We start from the raw sequence: 20960 nt of genomic DNA on the forward strand, positions 1-20960 counted from the left end.
TAAATAATACTCGATGGAGCATTAGTACTAAGTTTGTAAGCAGACTGCTGTAATGAGATGGAGCAGCAAACAATCTAGCGACCTGTCATGGCTGCTGCCCGGAAGTTCCCCAGTTTTTTGGTTTTTTTAAATGTATAGTTTTGCTTATTTTAAATATCATTGCTCTGATTTTCAGACTCCTAACCAAGCCCCAAAGTTTTAGGAGAATACCGACAGATACCTACTCCAGCTTGCTTGTTTGTGTAAAGCATCTTTTCATATGCAAAAGAAGGGGGAGGGGGAAGGGCCTTATTTCCCACTTGCAGTGGGCTTTCCAGCTACCTTTTCAACAGAGCTAAACTGAGAGCTTCTAAGTAAGTTTTTAAACAGTTTTATGAACTTTTTTGAAAATCTTTACATTTGGAATGGGAATAGGTATGGACACAATATAGTTAAATATCATCGCTATATAGATGATATCATTATACTCTGGAGGGGTAATGAATCTGAGATAGTAGAGTTCTATAGTTATCTTAATCAAAACAATCTAAATTTAAAGTTTACTGGAAAGCACTCTAACACCTCCATTGAATTTTTGGATCTGGTTCTGTATAGAGATACGAATAGCACAATTGCAGTTTCTAATTTTAGAAAACCAACTGAGCGTAATAGTTTTATAGATTTCAATAGTGCTCACAAAAGGAGCTGGATTAGAAATATTCCTTACAGTCAGTTTGTGAGGATGAGGAGGAATTGCACTCACACTGAAAACTTTAAGAAAGAAGCAGAACATTTGGAGAATAAATTTCTAAAGAAGGGATATGATCCGATCATAATTAAAAATGCTAAATCAAAAGCTCTTGAGAGAAATAGAAAGGAATTGATAACTAGGGAAGAAATAGCCCCTGAAAAACCAAAAGTTGAAGTTGAAACACCAATCCGATTTATTTCCACATATAATGAAGGTTCAAACAAAATAAAAAACATTTTGAGAAAACACTGGCCCATCCTTAGAGCGGACCCTATACTGGGGAGCCAAATAGGGGAACAACCCATAGTTACTTTTAAAAAAGGAAAAAACCTTAAAAACATTTTAGCCCCCAGTAGATTAAAGACAATAAATGAACAGAAAGATATCACAATAAATAGTAAAAACTGGTTAGAAAATAGTAAGAGAACTTCTAAATGTGGAAAAGTGAATTGTCTAATGTGTAAACACATAAACAAAGCAGTGACATTCCAAGACTCCGCAAAAACTAAAACATTTGATATTAAAGTTAGAAGTAACTGCAACTCAATTTTTGTAGTGTACCTTTCAGAGTGTGGGTGTGGCCTATTTTATGTAGGCCGCACGAAAAGGAAAATAAAAAGAAGACTGTATGAGCACATCTATAATATCAAAGAAAAAATGAATAAACAAAGCGTACCAAGGCATTTTATGGAAGTTCACAACTGTGACCCTAGCAGTCTAAAAATTCAAGTAATTGACTGGGTATCCCCCAAAGAGTGTGATAGACTTCTAAAACTTCGAAAGCTTGAAACTTTTTGGATTTATAAAATTAATTCTCTAGCCCCTTTGGGATTAAATATTGATATTGATGTGGCAGCTCATGTGTAGTATATCATGCAGTTTTTAATGTGGTATGTTTTAAATACTTTGTGTATACAGATTAGCAGGTGCAAAGTAGTTATAAGATGCTTTTAGCCCCCCCCCCCCCCCCCTTTTTATCTTTTTAAATCTTTTAAAAGTATTTTCTATATGAATTTTTTTATATGTATTTAACATTATATATATTTCTTTTTTGTATGCATTTAGGTCTAATTAGGGTCATCATAGTAGTAAAGTTTTAAATGTTAGTTTTCTCATATAGGGATACAATTATAGTTATTCCTATTATGTATTATATGTTTAAAGCATGTATAGATTTGTATTTTAAACATGAAAGTGCAATTGACAATGCTGGTACTTTAAAAACCTTGTTGTATTTAGAGGAGTGTTTAAAGGTAGCTGACACACAGTTTGCCAATTATAGGTAATTACTACATAGTTAAATGGTCACATTATGGGGAGAGATCATAACCATTGTTCCTCTTGAGAAAGCCTGTCCGTTAGACAGGGGAAACGCGTTGAGGTGTTTGCAATACTTTAAATGTATAATTGATATACATATATGGACTCTAAATAGTCATCACAGATTTGGAGGAGTACTGGGATCCGGAATTCACCTGGTGGGACGTGGCGAATTAAACCGGTGTACCCTGTTGATCCTGTGGAGACCATCTTTACTTTTTATGTGCATGTTTTTAATTGTCATTTGGTAAGTGCAATTCTTACCTTGTGTTGTATCTGTGAATCCATCATTAAAATCGCTTGAATCGAGGTTGCGCTTTTCTGTTTCCTTTCTATGTTTAAACAGTTTTATACTAGATTTTTATATCAGTATCTGTGCATCTTATTCTTTATAGTAGTGTCTATTACATGCCGTTATATGAAAATTGGTGTATACTGTCCCTTTAATCTACAACGTATAACTCTTCCATCTTACATCCACCTTATTGGAGTTGAACATTTTATACCAAAAAGAAAAAAAAAAGAAAAAGTAACAAAATGTTTACCATACAATGACCGTTTCTTCACTGATGCTAATTTTCTATTATTATATAATATACAATTGAAAACCATACTACTCCTAAAATAATAAGTTCTTGGAGAGAAAAAAAAAATCGCTCTCTCTCCCCAGCAACCCAAAAGATACCAATTGTTAGAATATTAGCCATTCTCCACAAATATTAGCTTCAAGCATAAAAATCTGGTTTCTAAACTGATCTTAAATGTTTTTTTGTAATTGAGGATCTAATGAGGTGACCAGCATTTCCCATTTATAAACAAACTTTTCAGCTCCTTGTCTAGAGAACATAAGCGTGTCCACTTGTTCTAACCATAACTAATTCAACACATTACATTTAAGTTCTGTAAATTTTGGCTTTCTAGCCGAGATACAATATTTCAACACCAAACTTCTAGTAATAAGGATCACAGTGTTAATTAATAAAGTGTATTTCCCATATTTTAGAAATGGACAGAGAAACAGAATGTGTGTTATATAAAAATTAACAAAATCTTTTTGTTTTTTTAAAACAGATAACCAATACCCAACTTTTTCCAATGTTCCTGAATTATCAGGCAGTACCAAAGACAATGAAACAAATCTGCGCAAAAATATTTACATTTGGGACATGAGATTTTAGATAGCTCTGTATTGAAATATTAAATAAATACAGGCGTAATATAAATCTGGTATAAAATTTTAAAGTGTTGTTCTCTAATACTCTATTAGAGTAAAGTGTTGTACTCATACTCTATATGAGTAACCTTCAAGACTTTATTCCAAGAACTAACTAATTGATTCCATTCAACATTACTTTCATCTGAGTATTTCCATTTTAACATAATACATTTAATGTTCTGACTAACATTAATTCTTATCAATAAGTTCTAAATCTCTGATATAGAGAACTTGTCATGAGTATAAGCCGTGAGCACTATATTGAAAGCTTTACCCATCTAATCAGTGTTGCTCAGTTTAAGCAGACCGGCAAGATAATGCCTTATGTAAGTATGAAAAAAACTGTTTGTTCTTAAGATTAAATTCCATTTTACAATCCTCAAAAGTCTTAACTTCATTGTTTTTAAAATTTATTAACTGATACATAAATAATATACCCTTATATTCCCAGGCATCAAATCTATTGCCTATATGTCCCTCCGGAAAATCCGGGTTACTTTTAATTGTTAAAAAGGCAAAACAGCAAAATTACTATTTATAATAGTACATACCCTATGCCATGCAATACAGGCATTCTTAAAGATCAAATTCTGTTTAATACATACAGAAAGTTTTTTATATTGGATGTGAGGGATCGCCTTAAGAGAATAAGGGGCTATTGGAAGAGTATAATGGCCTATATCTAAAAAACAATCAACAACAAACTTAACTATAGCCGCCAGATTATTCTTCTCAAAATCCAGGAGTGCTAATCCAAAACAACTTTCTATTTGGAGTGAGACGTTTCAATTGAACTCTAGCTATCAAGTTTTTCCAAATAAACTGATGGATAAGAACTTCGGGAGCCATATGATCTTGATTAAATTTATTCTCCCCGTCAAGGAAATAGGAAATTTGGTCCAAACTTCCAATTTTTCTTTAAAGGTTAATATTAAAGGGGATATATTTAAGCTATACCACCTTTCAGGAATGAGAGAGAGTTTTGACCCCAAATACGATATATGTTCTTTAGCCTCTTTAAAGTGCATTATTGGAGAATCTTTATTTTTAACCAACCATAAGATTTCTGATTTAGACTGATCCAACATCGCAACAATAACTGGTAGATTCTTTTTTAAGTTCTCTGAGAAAATAAGCATATTGTGTGCATATAATGACAATCTAAATATTGCATCACCCATCTTAATTCCATCAATTAAATCTCTAAAGAGAATAGCCAGGGGTTCTAAAGCCAAATTAAATAGCAAGGGGGGGATAGGGCAACCATGTCTTGTGCCTCTACGTAGGATTATTTATTGAGAGGATTGTAAATTGATAAGTAATGACGTTATAGGATTAAAATATAATAATTTGATTGAATTTAAAAAATATCCACTAAACCCAAACTTTTCTAAAGAATCAAATAAATGGTCCCAGACTAAAGTTTCAAAGGTTTTGTGTGTATCTAATGTTATGATTGCTGCATCTTTAATAAAGCCCTTTCCTAACTTTGTCTGTGTATTATAATGTGACAAGATTAACTCTAATTTTCTAAAATTTGTTATGAGTTCTATCTTTCATGAAACCAGTTTGATCTGAATGAATTATGTCTGAAATAGTTTTTTTTAAATGAGTAGCTAAAATTTGTATATATAATTTGTAAATCTATATTTAATAAAGAGATGGGTCAATACACTTCCATATTCTTTGGGTCCTTTCCTCGTTTAAGGATAAAGGATATTCTTGATTCAGTAAAGATTTTTGAAGGTACATTATAAAAAAGAAAATAACTATTATATACGTTATGGAGACAGGAAATAATATCATCTTCTAATATTTTCTACATTTCAGCCGGGAAACCGTCAGGATCTGGGGCCTTATTTAATGTTAAGTGATGTATAGCATCCTTAACCCTTTAAGGACACAGCTTTCAGTTTGCTCAATTGTTTTATGACGGACAAATTCCATCATATGTCCTTAAGAGGTTAATTTATTTCTCTAGAATAGGACCATTCATAAGCTCTAAGTCTTCTTTCCCAATCTGGGTCGCTTTAACCTTATCTCAAAACTCTCCTTTAAGCATTTGGTTTATCTGTATACGGTTATACAGTATATATTTTGGTAATACTTAGTAAATTCCTCCATTATTTCATCTTGTGTATGGACCAGTTTGCCCCCAACTTTTAGAGAATTTATAAAAATAAGTCATGCTAGGAGTTCCCTAGATTTGTTACCAAACCTCAAAAATTGTGCACTCCTTCTTAAATCCATTTTTTCTCCCTTTCTTGTTTTACTGTAATATAATTATGTCAATTTTCTTGTGTATTATTACTAATGTATTGGTTATATTTATTTGTCACAGTGTTAGTGATTTGTTTTATATAAAGATCTTTTTTTTTCTTTTACTAAGAAAGCCAATATTTCCCCTCTAAGTACCGCCTTAAATGGTTCCCATATTATTTCTGGGTTATCAGCTGAGTTAGAATTCAAAACAACTTGTCACGCTCGGCCGCTGGGAAGCTCTGACAGTCCTCTCTGTGTACTTGATTGACAGGTAGTCTGAGCCGCCCCTTCCTAATGATGTCATGATCAGGCTTTTTATTCCGGGCTTCCTGTTTCTTCAGTGCCTGTTTGTTTGTGCCTCTTTGTGGCTTCTGTGAGGAATTCGCTGTGGAAACTCTCTAACTGCCTGATAACCTGTTGCAAACGCTGCAAGGACTGACTACACAGTGTTAACCCTCAAACTGCCTGATAACAAATTACCTACTCCTGCATTATTAACTGTTTCTTGTTTTACCCTTCTTCTGTCTGAGTATAAGTGGACTATCCCTGCTCTCCTGATTCTGTGGAAGACATTTCCTGAAACCAGATAACCAGTATCTGGCTGATATCTTGAATTACTTTGGACACAGGCTAACCCTGCTCCATATCGTGAGTACATTGTTTTTTGGAGGTTGTCGTAGGGTCACGTCCTGGATTAAACTCAGAGTGCAAGGGTGTTGTATAAGTTCTCCCTAGCATTTGGGTCTTCTTCTGGACATTTCCTAACCTGACAGTACAAATGAGCCCTAATATGGACCCTGATGAGTTATAAAGGGCTGTGGCTCTACAAGGGCAACTTCTAGGAAATCATTCTGCTCATTTGCAATCTTTGGATTCCAAGCTTGATCAGATTACTGCTCTGCTACATAACCTCTCCTCTCCTTCTCAAGCTATGGCGAATCCTGCTGCCGCTGCTACTATCTCCAATGCTGTCTTTAATTCACCTCAACCTGTTGGACAGAATATACCACGAATCCCACTTCCAGATAAATATGACAGTAATCCTGAAGAATGCCATGGATTCCTTAATCAATGTCGTTTACACTTCAGAAACAATCCACAAGTTTTTTCCAATTCCACTTTCAAAATCACCTTTATTATTTCCCTCATGAAGGGTAAGGCTCTAGCCTGGGTGTCCCCTCTTTTAGAGAAGAATGATCCTTTACTACAGGATGTGGAATTATTTGTGTCCAATTTTTCTTCTGTTTTTGACAAGCCTGGGAGGTCTGCAGCTGCTGAGGCAGGATTGTTGGATCTGAGACAGGGATCCCTTTCTGTAGTTCAATATGCTATTGAATTCAGGACTTTAGCCGCAGAAACTGATTTGAAACATGGAGCCTTACGGGCAGCCTTTCGCAAAGGACTTTGCGAATGCCTTAAGGATGAACTTGTATTTCGGGAACTCCCCGATTCATTGGAGGGTCTTATCAATTTATGTATTACTCGTCTTGACGCCCAGCATTCTGAACGTCTTCAGGAGAGAGATAGGAATCGGAGATCCTTTGTTAAATCTTCTTTTAGTCCTCCTATTTGAACCTCAAGTCTTTCTAATAATAATTCCCAATCTCCTGAGTCTGTGGAACCCATGGAAGTAGGAGCTATTATTTTTTTTTTTTTATCTTTATTTATAGTAAAGAAAATATATTACAATAATCAGTTATAAAAAGTGCATCACAATGAATAAATTATTCCATATAAAATTTAGACAGTAACAATCAGTGTCAAGTAAGGGTCAAAAATCCCCCTTACATTAGTGGATGATATACTAAAGATAATACAGAAATTGGACAATCAACCAGGATTTATCATATGTGAGTCAAATATTAAAAACATGTTACACTTGTGACATATTTGTGATCATTTTTCATCTTTACTTGTTTTAACAGTGAGTGACTTTCTCCCAGACATACACATACCACACAAATAAACAAAACACAGAAGAAAAAAAAAAAAACTAACTAAAATATCCGACTCTCTCATCTCCCCGCCCCGCCTAATCACCTCACCCAGCATCTGTCGCCCATTCTCCAGGGAAGTGGCCAGCTAGAATGTTTACCATAACATACTCTGTGTCTCTAAGAGGTTTAATCAGTTTTTTCTGAAGTGCAAGGGGATGAGATCTAACAAATGTTTCCCATTTTTTGAAGAATGTAGGCAGGTATTTATCTTGTGGATAGGGAATGTTAAATTGCTCAGTTGTAAAATGATTGATCATAGCACTTTTAAATTGTGACATTGTGGGTGCGGAGGAAGCTTTCCACCGTTTAAAAATAAGATTACGAGCCGTTAGGATTATAGTGTTTATCAGATTGTAATTCTTGGTTATTCCCTGAAATTTCACCAGAAAGAACACATCCATTGGAGATAATTTATGGTCCAATTTTAGAGTTACCATCATCCAGTAGGATATTTTCTGCCAATATTGGTAGGTTTTAGGGCAACTCCACAGACAATGGAATAGGTCTGCACTTGATGAGGAACATCTCGAGCAAAGAACTCTAGATTTATACCATTTGGAGAGAGCAGCAGGAGTAAGATATCTTTTAAGGCCAATTTTTATCTGTGACTCTCTCCAAGAGGTCGGTACCCAGCTTTGTTGAGTTATTTGAAAACTCCCGGTAACAGTCTGTTCGTCTATATCTGGGAATTATGTCTCCCACATTGCCACCATCTCAGTCATCTGCGTCTTTGACGCTTTCTGATTTATGAGAAGATATAGTGGGGAGATTGTGTAGATTCCTGCCGCATACAGAGAGATCTTGGCCTGTAACTCACCCCGGGACCAATTTTCCCCGTATTTTGAGCATATCTCTCGAAGATAGTGTCTAGCTTGGAGGTAAGCGTAGAATTCGCGTGAATGTAGGTCAAATTGTATTGCAATATCTTCGAACAGTCGCGGATACCCGTCTGCGTCCTGTAGTTGGGACATATTTTGAAGACCCTTTAACGCCCATACTTTGAATATCTGATTGTTTAGGCCGGGCCCAAACTCGGGATTACCACATATAGTTAAATATTGAGATATGTAGGGGGAGCAATCGTTTTCCACACAGAGCCTCTGCCAGGCCACAATAACGTTCTTAAAGGTGGTCATATAAAATATATTAGAGGGCAGGGAAGTGAGAGGACAATGTAAGAGTGCCTTCAAGCTGAACGGAGCCACAATTTGATTTTCCCAGATAACCGAGGAAATTTGGTCTTTCTCAGTTAACCAGTCTAAAGCAAATCTGGCTATAATGACCAGATTATATGTTTGAATATTGGGGAGAGCAAGGCCTGCTGAAAGCTTAGAATTCATAAGTCTATGGGGCGCGATGCGTGGTCTCTTTCCATTCCATAAAAATTGGGAACATGCCCTATTATACATGTTAATATCTTTTTTATGTAAAAAGCACGGGATATTCTGCATAATATAAAAAAGTTTTGGAAAGAGGACAGCTTTAATTAAGGTCACGCGAGCCGTTAATGATATGGGCAACGAGGTCCACTCCTCTAGTTTCCTTCTACAATAGTCCAGACTTGGCCTATAATTTCTCTTGTACCACTCTTCTGGGTTTCTAGATAGACAAAGGCCAAGATACGTAATCTGGGAGACCTCGAGGAAGGGATGATTACAAAAATAAGAGGGATTTCTATATAGCCACATTAATTCTGATTTTGAGGTGTTTATCTTAAATCCAGAGATCTCCCCAAATTCTTGGATAATCGCTTGAAAAATGGGTAAAGTGACCTTAAGATTGGAAAGGAATATTAGAAGGTTGTCCGCATATAGAAGCAACACTAGCTTTTCATCTGCTAGGAGGATCCCGTCCAGTTCTTGTCTTAATCGTATGGCAAGGGGTTCTACACTCAGATTAAACAAGAAAGGAGAAAGAGGACATCCTTGTCTAGTCCCTCTGGATAACTCGAAGCGTTGGGTAGATGTATTGTTTATGATGACCGCCGAGGAAGGGGTACTATAGATTAATCGAATATAATTAATAAAATATTCAGGGAGTCCGAACCGATCTAGCGCGGAGAACAGGTAGTCCCAGTCAACGCGATCGAATGCTTTCTCCGCGTCGATCGTTAAAATAGCCTTATCTTCCATTTCAAGTGCCCGTAAGGACTTATATCTACTCCAAAAGGATTCGATCAAGATTAATAGTTTCCTTGTATTTCTTACGGGGTTCCGGCCCGACATGAAACCGGATTGATTCTCATGGATCAAATCACCCATGTATGGTTTCAACCGAGAGGCTATTATAGCTGCGAGCAGCTTATAGTCGGTGTTGAGGACTGAGATCGGTCTATAGGAACTAGGCAATTCCGGGTCTTTCCCTTTTTTTAGGATTAATGAGATATTCGCAGTTGTAAAAGAGGGAGAACAGTTGGTGTTCTCTGAAAAGTAAAAATTAAATAGCTTATTCAATATTGGAGTCACCTGTGACTGTAGAATTCTATAGTACTCAATAGGGAGGGCATCGGGTCCAGCCGCTTTATTCGTTTTCGCATTCTTAATTGCCATTGTGATTTCCTCCTCAGTGATAGGAGCATTGATCACTTCCCTGGCTTCAGAGGATAACCTTGGGATCTTAATCTTTTCCCAGAATACCAATTTCTTATTGGGGTTAATAGAGTCTCTTTTGTATAGGTCTTGGAAAAAGTTAAAGAATACTTTTTCAATGTCAGTATGTTTGGTATATCTCATGTCTCCCTGTTTAATAGCAGATATTGGATGTCTGACAAAAGATTTAGTGATTCTGGCCAGGAATTTCGCTGATCTACCTATAAAGCCTCCGTACATTGCTCTCAATCTCATTTCTTCCTGAACACTACTTTGTTTAATATGTGTGTCACGGAGAGTTTTTGCGGTCATATATGCATCCCAACGAACTTTAGTGTGGTTTATAATATAAGCCCTATATGCATTCTTAACCCGATTAGCAAGTTGTCTAGTTGCTAAGCTCCACTTTTTTTTAAGTGTAGGGAGTAGGATTTAATTTCCCCTCGTAAAACGGCCTTAGAGGCCTCCCAGAACACTTCGGTCTTATCTATATAACTGTAATTATTATTATAATATTCATCCCATTTTAAGTGTAATTGGTTCTGAAACTTGATATTGTTGCTCAGGTACTTAGGAAAATATATATGATTCTTACCTCGATATCCACAGGTCATATCACACCTCAACCCGATCACGGCGTGATCGGAAATGACAATATCCTCAATTCTGGACACCCAGTTCCAGTTAAGCAGGGATTCAGAAATTAAAAAATAATCGATCCTGGAAAAGGACTGCTGGACTTGAGATACACAAGTATAGTCTCGAGCATCCGGGTTCTGAACCCGCCATATGTCAACCAGGCCCAGATGGGTACAAAATTTATGTAAGGTCCGGGATTTCCGATCCCTATTTTTTAAGGCCTTTTTATTTGAGCTATCTAGCAGAGGGTCTGCCATTAAATTTAGGTCTCCCCCAATAATTAGATTGGACCCAATATAGTTATGTAGTTTAACTGAGAGTACAGACCAAAAGTGGTGATCAATTTGATTGGGACCGTATATATTGCACAATATGTATTTTGTATGTTTGATTTCCAATTCCACGATTAAGAATCTGCCCTCAGGATCAGCTACGGTGTTAATCACCTGATATTCCAACTTCCGATTCACTAAAATGGCCACCCCCCTCTTCCTGGATGTGAAAGGGGCCGCCAAAACTTCACCCACCCATTTGGATTTCAATTTAGGGATTTCAAGAGCATTGAGATGGAGCTCCTGTAGGAAAACTATATCAGGGTTAAATTTGCCCAGATGTTTTATTATAGTTTTCCTTTTAATTGGGGAGTTAATGCCGCCAATATTCCAAGATAGTAGGTTGAGTTTACTCACCAGGGAAACTATTTGTCTCTAAGTCTATAGATATATACCCAGATCAACTCATTATATATACAATCTCGGCAGTCGGGGAGGAGAGCCCGACGTAAAAGGGCGGCAAACCCTTAGGTGTGGAGAGAGGAAAGGGACCAGAAAGACGGCGAGAGAGAAGGACAAAAAAAAAAAAAAGGAGAAGCAGGAAGACAAACAACACACACCCCATTTATACCATTTATACCATTTCTGTCTTAAATTCCAATACCCTTCAGAGATTATAAAAGAACCATACTGACTCTTATTTCTCATAACTAGCGCTTCTGTAATACTTAGACAGCAATACCCAGACTTTAGGATCGTGGAACCCCTGTCTAACAGTAGATAATACATACTAGGGTACCCCTGATTCTCTACAGAAAGCTTCAGCTTCCATCACATTATTCAGTGTGTATGTAGTGCCTTCTTTCAGTACCACTAATTTTGCAGGATACAGGAGCTTGATATTGTATTTTTCCCTCTGGAGTCTACCATAAAAGAAAGACATATCCCTTCTCTTTGCCATGGTTTCAGAGGAAAAATCCTGAAACATCAACAGCTTATGTTGGCCTAAAGTGAAAGGGTTACATTTCCTGTAATGTCGGAGATACAGCATTTTATCCTGAAAGTTCACAAATTTAAAGATCACAGGTCTAGGTCTCTGGGTCTCACTATGCTCACGACGCTGACCTATCCTGTGAACTCTTTCAATCTGGAAGGGGGTAGCAGGAGCTGGAATCTGCAGGGCCTGAGGTAATGTAGAAGTGACAAAGGTCATTAGATCCTGAAACTCAGGGGTTTCAGGAAGCCCAATCACTTTTAAATTATTACGCCTTGAGCGGTCCTCAAGGTCCTCGATCTTCGCTTGAAGAGATGTAATAGTTTTACCATAAGTTTCTATAGATGGATCCAATACATTGAACCTGTCTTCCAGGTCCGAGATTCTATTCTCAATTTCATCCATTCTGGATGAAAATTGCCTAACTTCTATAGTGAGATTAGATATCTCATTTCTGATCTCCTGTTTGATCAGGTCAAATTGGGGCATCAAAATTTTAGCTACTTCGGCTGCAAATTCTGCCATGTTATTAGAAGGAGAGTTAAAGGGCCCCTTGTCTTGAGGGGAGACTATGCTAGAATCCAGATTCCTGCTACTCCCTTTTTTTTCTTTTGATTTAGGAGGCATATTGGAAGGAGAGCCTCTTTGATGCAAATATCTGTCCATGGACCAGGCGTATTCCTTGATAGACTATAATATGTCAAGGGGAAGAAAAAAAAAAAAAAGGGGGGGAGAGGGAGTAGGAGCTATTAAATTGTCTGAAGCTGAACGCCATAGAAGGTGTACTCTTGGGTTATGTCTGTATGTCTCATGTCTTTTTTGTGGTAACAAAGGACATTTACTGAAGGACTGTCCTATCCGGCCAGTAAAAGCCAAGGCTTAACTTTTGATAGAGGGACAGAGTTAAGCCAGAATCCCATGTCTTCCCTCAATTCTAAACTTTTTGTTCCTGTAACTATCACTTTTGGAAACACCAAGTTTCAAGCTCAAGCTCTCATCGACCCTGGAGCTGCTGGAGTTTTCATTGATTCAAACTTTGCTGACTCTCTCAGGATTCCTCTTCAAACCAAGAAACAGTTAATTAAGGTAACTACAGTTAGTGGACAGCCTCTTGATTCTGGTATCATACAACATTCTACCATTCCTCTTCTTTTGTCTGTGGGCATACTTCATTCTGAAATTATTCATTTTGATGTCATCTCTTCTCCCCACATACCATTGATTCTGAGGTTACCTTGGTTGCAGCTTCATGATCCAGTTTTCTCATGGTCTAAAGGAGAACTTATTTCCTGGGAAACTACCTGTTTCAAACATTGCCTGCAAAATCCCTCTAAACCATCTTGTCCTGTCGTAGCTATGGTGGAAGTTCCTGATTTATTGCCTAATTACTATCATGCCTTTAGTGATGTGTTTTCTAAAAAGGAGGCTGAGACGTTACCTCCACACCGGATATTTGATTGTCCTATCGAATTATATTCAGGGTCTCCTCTACCTAAGGGAAGGACCTATCCCCTCTCTCGTCAAGAAAATGTCTCTCTTGAGGAATACATAAAGGACAACTTAGCCAGAGGATTTATTCGTCCTTCCTCATCACCTGTGGGTGCGGGTTTTTTCTTCATTGGGAAAAAAGATGGAGTTCTTTCGTCCCTGTATTGATTATCGGGCCTTGAATCAGATTACTGTCAAAAACAGCTATCCTCTGCTGCTCATTTCTGAGTTATTTGATCGTCTTCAAGGTGCTTCTATTTTTTCCAAGTTAGATCTCCGTGGGCGCTACAATTTGGTCAGAATCCGTAAAGGAGATGAATGGAAGACGGCATTTAACATTAGATTTGGTCACTACGAGTATCTAGTAATGCCATTCGGACTGTGCAATGCACCAGCAGTATTTCAGCGCTTTGTTAACGAAATCTTCAGAGATTATCTAAATCAATTTATTATCATTTATCTTGATGACATTCTGATCTATTCAAAAACATTACAGGAACATGTACATCATGTAAGACTGCTACTTCAGAGGTTACGAGACAATTCCCTGTTCGCTAAATTGGAGAAATGCTCTTTACATCAGAGTTCCATTCCCTTTTTGGGGTATATCATTTCTGAATCAGGTTTTGAGATGGATCCTGCTAAACTTTCGGCTATCAAGGACTGGCCCAGACCAACTACTCTCAAATCCCTGCAGAGGTTTCTTGGCTTTGCCAATTACTATAGAAAGTTTATAAAGAACTTTGATGACATCACGTCTCTGCTTACTTCTCTTACTAAGAAAGGGCAAAATTGTAAGAACTGGTCCTCTTTGGCAGTACAGGCTTTTGAAACGCTAAAATCAGCATTTTCTTCTGCACCTCTTCTCAGTCATCCAATTCCTGATCTCCAGTTTATTTTGGAGGTTGACGCTTCCTCTATAGCAGCTGGAGCTGTTCTCTCCCAACGTGATCCGACTACCAGCAAGATACATCCTGTGGCGTTCTTTTCCAAAAAATTCAATCCTGCCGAGTTAAATTATGATGTGGGCAATAAGGAGCTTTTGGCTATAAAATTAGCTTTGGATGAATGGAGGCATTGGTTAGAGGGTACCAGTCAACCTTTTTTTATTCTGACAGATCACAAGAATCTTTTATACCTCCAAACAGCTACACGTCCCAATCCTCGTCAGGCTCGGTGGGCCTTGTTCTTCTCCAGGTTTAATTTTGTACTTTCCTATGTTCCTGGTTCAAAAAATTCCAAGGCAGATGCTTTATCTAGGCAGTTCCAATCTTCTGAACCTTCTCCATTGGATTCTGAACCTATACTACGTCCAGTCAAAGTTTTGGCTCAAGTATCTTCTTTTCCAGTACAGGCTTTACATGCTGCTCAAGTCCGGGTACCATCTTCTTGCAAACTACCTTCTGGTATCCTGTATGTACCCAAAGGATTACATTTTAAGCTTCTACGTTGGACTCATGACAACATTTCAGCAGGTCATACTGGAGTAACCAATACTTTGTGGAAACTGAAGCAGCATGTTTGATGGTCCACTATGAGGAGGGATGTTAAGGATTATATTGCTGCTTGTAGTTCTTGTGCTTCGAACAAACAATCTTCTCATCGACCGTTTGGTCTATTACACCCTCTTCCTATTCCTCATTACCCTTGGTCTCACTTATCCATGGACTTTGTTACAGATCTTCCTGTTTCTGCTGGAAACACGACCATTTGGGTAGTGGTGGATTGGTTCTCCAAGTCTGCTCACTTCCTACCTCTTCCAGGCTTGCCTTCAGCTCAATTGGATCGTGGAGTCCAATTTGTTTCTAAATTTTGGAGGTCTTTTTGTAAGCACTTCGGAATCAACATATCTCTTTCTACTGCACACCATCCTCAATCCAACGGACAGACTGAGCGTGTAAATCAAGCCTTGGAATATTTTCTTAGACATTATGTAGACCATCACCACTCCAACTGGTCTCAGTTATTGCCTTTGGCGGAATAAGCTCACAACTCACGTTATAACGCCTCATTACAGACCTCTCCCTTTAAGGCAGCTTATAGTTTTGAACCTAGAACCTTTCCTATGATTACCAGTTCTACTGAAGTTCCTGGAGCAGATCGTATAGTGAAAAATCTCAGTAACCACTGGCAACTCATTCGTCAAAATCTACTTTCTTCTTCCTTAAGACATAAGAAATATGCTGATCGCAGAAGGTGCAAGGCTCCTTTACTTCGTACTGGAGACAGAGTATTTTTATCCACCAGATTCATACGTCTAAAACAACCTTTTACTAAGCTGGGTCCTAAGTACATTGGACCTTTTCGAATTGTTTCCAAAGTTTGTTCTTCTGCATACCGACTGGCCTTACCCAAGACTCTCAAGATCCATCCAGTGTTTCATGTCTCCCTACTCAAGCCAGTCATCTACAATCGGTACTCTATCAAGAGTAAACCACCTCCTCCACTTTCCGTAGAGGGAACTTCTGAGTTTGAAGTCAGCCAGATTCTGGATTCCAAGCTACGGGGCAATCGGCTGTACTACCTGGTCCATTGGAAGGGTTATTCTATATCTGAAAGATCTTGGGAACCGGCCTCTCATGTTCATGCTCCAGCTCTTGTCAAGTCTTTTCACAAGAAATACCATGCCAGGCCTGGTCGGGTCCCCCGGAGGGGTCCTTGAGGAGGGGGCACTGTCACGCTCGGCCGCTGGGAAGCTCTGACAGTCCTCTCTGTATGCTTGATTGACAGGTAGTCTGAGCCGCCCCTTCCTGTTGATGTCACATCCAGGCTTTTTATTCCGGGCTTCCTGTTTCTTCAGTGCCTGTTTGTTTGTTCTTCTTTGTGGCTTCTGTGAGGAATTCGCTGTGGAAACTCTCTAACTGCCTGATAACCTGTTGCAAACTCTGCAAGGACTGACTACACAGTGTTAACCCTCAAACTGCCTGATAACAAATTACCTACTCCTACATTATTAACTGTTTCTTGTTTTACCCTTCTTCTGTCTGAGTATAAGTGGATTATCCCTGCTCTCCTGATTCTGTGGAAGACATTTCCTGAAACCAGTTCCTTATTCAGAAGTCTATCTGGCTGATATCTTGAATTACTTTGGACACAGGCTAACCCTGCTCCATATCGTGAGTACATTGTTTTTTGGAGGTTGTCGTAGGGTCACGTCCTGGATTAAACTCAGAGTGCAAGGGTGTTGTTTAAGTTTGCCCTAGCATTTGGGTCTTCTTCTGGACATTTCCTAACCTGACACAACTGGTGCATGATCAGAGTTTGTTATTGGGAAAATTTGAATATCTTTAAAAATTGAGGACATTTTTTCGCTTATCAGAAAAAATACATTCTGGACAACGATTTATGGGCTTTGGAGAGACAAGTGTATTCTTGTTTGTGTAGATTCTTATTTCGACAGATATCCATGACATACAGATTAAAATTAATGAAAGATTTTACTATTTTAGTTTCTTTCGAGGTTCTTATACTCCTAGACCTTCTGTCTATCTCTCTATCAATCGGGAGCTTATGGACCAAATGAAAATTCCTACCAAAAATAATATTTTTATATCATAATTCATAAAGTTTTGATTGGATGTGTTTCCAAAAAATATTGTTTTTATCATTTGGTCCATAGACAGTACAAAGTATAAATCTCTCCCCTTCTAGGCAGATATCTAAAATAATATATCTCCCATTATCATCAATTACCTTCTTACTAATAATATAATCCAATTACTTCCTTCCAATGACTTCCTTATCAAAATTGCTACCCCTCTTTTTTCTGAACACAAGGAGTATAAATAATCTCACATACCCATCCCATTTTTCATTTTTGACTTTCTTTTTCATTAACCCCTTAAGGACCAGCGACGTACCCTGTATGTCGCTAGCCTTTTTATGGGACTTGATTGTTTTATACCGTGGTCTTGCCACCAGCATTGAGACTGCTCTATTCCACAAAGCCTTCTGGAGGGAGGGCATTAATAGTGTGTTCTTGCTAGACTTGTGCTATTATGTCCGGAAAAAACCCTTAACGACCAGTGACATACAGGGTATATTGTGGTCATTAAGGGGTTAAGATGTGTCTCTTGGATCATAGCAACATCAATGTTTAATTTCTTAAGATGATTTAGGATAATTTTCCTTATAATAGGCGACAATTTTCCACCCACATTGATGTGTATATAAACCATTTCTACCCAACTCCATATTTACCAAATACCGTGGAGACTTTAACCACCAAAGAGAATGAAGGAGAGAGAGCAACACAAAAACAGAGGGAAAAATAAACACAACGTAACCATTATCAACTTCACAATTCCACTCAGAATATTTGATATAGTCCCCTCTGTTTCTTCTTTCAAATAACTTTCTAAGTCCTGGGGATTTACAAACAATCTAGGACCCTCCTTAGTTTCTAAATACATTTTAGCAGGGTAAATTAACCTTACTTTCCTTCCTCCCTTGATTAATCTAGAGCACAAAGGAGCACATTGCCTTTTCTTATATGTTGTTTCCGCTGAGAAATCTTGAAAGATTAAGATTTTTTTCCCTTCAAAATTAAGCTCATTCATAGCTTTATATGCTTGAAAAATTTGGAATTTGTCTTGGTAGTTTAAATATTTAATAATTACTGGGCGTGGTCTTAGAGGTTTCTCAACAGAACTTCTAACTGCTCCAATTCTATGTGCTCTTTCCACCAAAAAGGTAGACTGGTCCTTATTTAGACCTAAAAGCATAGGGAGGTGGGTAGAGGCAAAATGTAACAGACTATTATCCACCAAACCTTCCAAAAGACCTATAACATTGATATTGTTCCTTCTTGATCTATTTTCTAGGTCTTCAATTTAAAACCTAATGTTTGAACTTGTGAAATGAGTGAATCTATTGTTTTATCTCTATCCAACTCCCTATCTTCGAGATCAGAAATACGCTGTTCAACTAGAGTTACCCTATTAGCAAATTGTTTCATGTCTATTATCATATTGCCTAAACTAACTGTATGTTTTCAAATTTAGGTATGAATAGTGTAGATAGTTGCTTTATTAAATCAGTGTTTGAGATGGATTTGTCTAATACATCAGTATGACTCTCTGAACTGGAAGATTCTATACTAGTTCTAGGTTTTATATCTTGTGCTTGAATCCTTCCTGCCATGTTTTTGCCTATTTTAGCTTTAGGAATTACTGCCACAAATGTATCCATACAGTAAAAAAATGATAGCTAAAAATAGAATTGAATAAACAAGGGTAAGGTATGAAAGAAATTACACAGACTTAGTAAAAGGCCTATCCATGTATCTGAAATGCGCATAGCTTACTTTAAAATATCAATAAACAATAAATAACCTGGAGAAATATCTTCATATGTGTTTCTTTTTAAGAAACCAAAATATAAGGTTTTAAGCTTTTGTACAATACATTCAGTATACATTTGAGGGTTCATGAAACCTAAAGAAATCATGAAAGCTGTTTCTTCATCTAATCCTCTGTAAAACCTATTAAAAACAGAATCCTGATTAGTGTCTGTAGTTAAACACCAAGCAAAGGTTGAAAGTTTATCATATCAAAAAAGGGGTAGAGAAAATAAGCAGCCACACCCCCCTGTATCTCATGTGTGTCAGTCCTGCCAACAAAGCTTTGTCCAAGCAATGCTTAGTCAGCAGAAGGAAAACAAAACCCTTTGTCCATTCAGACTCCTTTCATCATTGTGCTCCATTTATATATAAAGTGTCCCGGCGTCTTTCAAATCAGGTATCTTAGTTTATCCTTCCTTTTCACCAAAAAGTATACTCAGCAGCATTTTCTTCACTGGGCCTCAACTTATAAAAAACGCAACTTAGTGGGGGACTTCAAAAAGATTCCTACTTTCCGCAGTTATCCAACCTCTAGAGACTTCATGCAGCAAAGAAATTCTGGGTTGAAACCAGACTTCACCCACCACTTGAGCTCCCAGACTATGTTAACCTTTTCTTGATGCGTAATATTTCACCCTTTTTAGTGGTTATAATACTGTATTTTTGTTGTTTTTTTCACTGGGAAGATTTAGGGGGTACTTATCAAAACATTAGTATTCCATCCTTGCCAAGAGTATAACTGTATTGTTTTTGCGGTATTATCCTAGATACTCTAATATCAAAGGGCAGTTTATAGGTTCAGTGTTACATATCTTCACCCACCCATAAATAATCCCAGACTTATCTAACCAAATTGAACATATTTAGGAGTTCACATCTTCACCATCTGAATTTGAGTTACCGTAATTCATTGTTTTTTTCACTGGAAAAATTTAGGGGGGCTAATCCAAACACCAATATTCCCCTTATGCCAATAATCTCCAAAATAGCTCTCCACTCTATGCAGCTGTATAAATACATATAGCGATATTATAAGGCAGATAGTAGATATCATATTATGTGTCTTCACCTGTCCGCAAACTTTCTAGACTTATCTAACCAACAAATCATGTAGTAAAAATATATCAGGCATATAGATACTTTGTGGATGAAAAAAATAAAAAATACATAGGAAAAGAGGCTATTTGGGCCAAAACACAATGTCTTTGGCCAAAAGACACACAAATGGGCTTTGTGAGAGATTACAGGACCAAGCTTCAGTTGTATTGCTTGTTTAGCGTCCTTGCTATGAGATCTTGTGGCGTTTCTCAGGCAGGAACTCCCGCTAAGATCATATGACTTCACCAGCAGGCAGCGTGTGTGAATAGCTGGCGGACGATTTTTGGGTCTCGCCTCGAGCCTCTCCCCCTGCTATGGCTTAGGTCTCCCTTGCCCGCTGACACAATGTTCTGAACCTCTGTTCACGTCCACACGTTGCTCACTTGCATCACGTCCCGTGACGTAACATCCGGTCTGCGGGCCTTACATTGCACTTTTTATTTCCCCTATTGTAAAATAAAACACAGCTTCAGAAAGTGGGAGGGATAAAAGAGTTCCCTGGGCTTAACAGGGGAGTTTTCAGGGTATGTCTGAAGCTCTGTCACAAGACATGTGAAATTCCGTAAGCATTTAAAGAAACTGGTCTAACTGAATTATCTCACCAGCTGTATGCAGGTGAAGTTTGCTCAAAATTCACAATACACTTACAGTAATATATACTATTCACAATACACTTACAGTAATATATACTAAACTATAAGCAAAAGCAAGTTAAATTGTAGTGAAAACATTTCAGTTTAAATTATAATTGATAAAAACTAAGCCTTTATATAAGCCCCAGTTTTTTTTCCAGTTATCTATAATTTCTCTCCAAACTAGAGAACCTTTAGATTTATTTTAAATAGAAGAAACACAAAGTGTAATGCTATTTGTAAAAAAAAAACAAACACACAGAAACTGTGAAAGCATAATCAGAATTTGTAAATTCACAATTCAAAATGTACTACTGTATGCAAAATAAAATATAAAATAGAAAGTGCAAAGTTTAAATGTAATAAAATGTAATCTGTAGTGT

Source organism: Bombina bombina, chromosome 6 (genome assembly GCF_027579735.1).
Source record: "Bombina bombina isolate aBomBom1 chromosome 6, aBomBom1.pri, whole genome shotgun sequence".
NCBI classification, from domain to species: domain Eukaryota; kingdom Metazoa; phylum Chordata; class Amphibia; order Anura; family Bombinatoridae; genus Bombina; species Bombina bombina.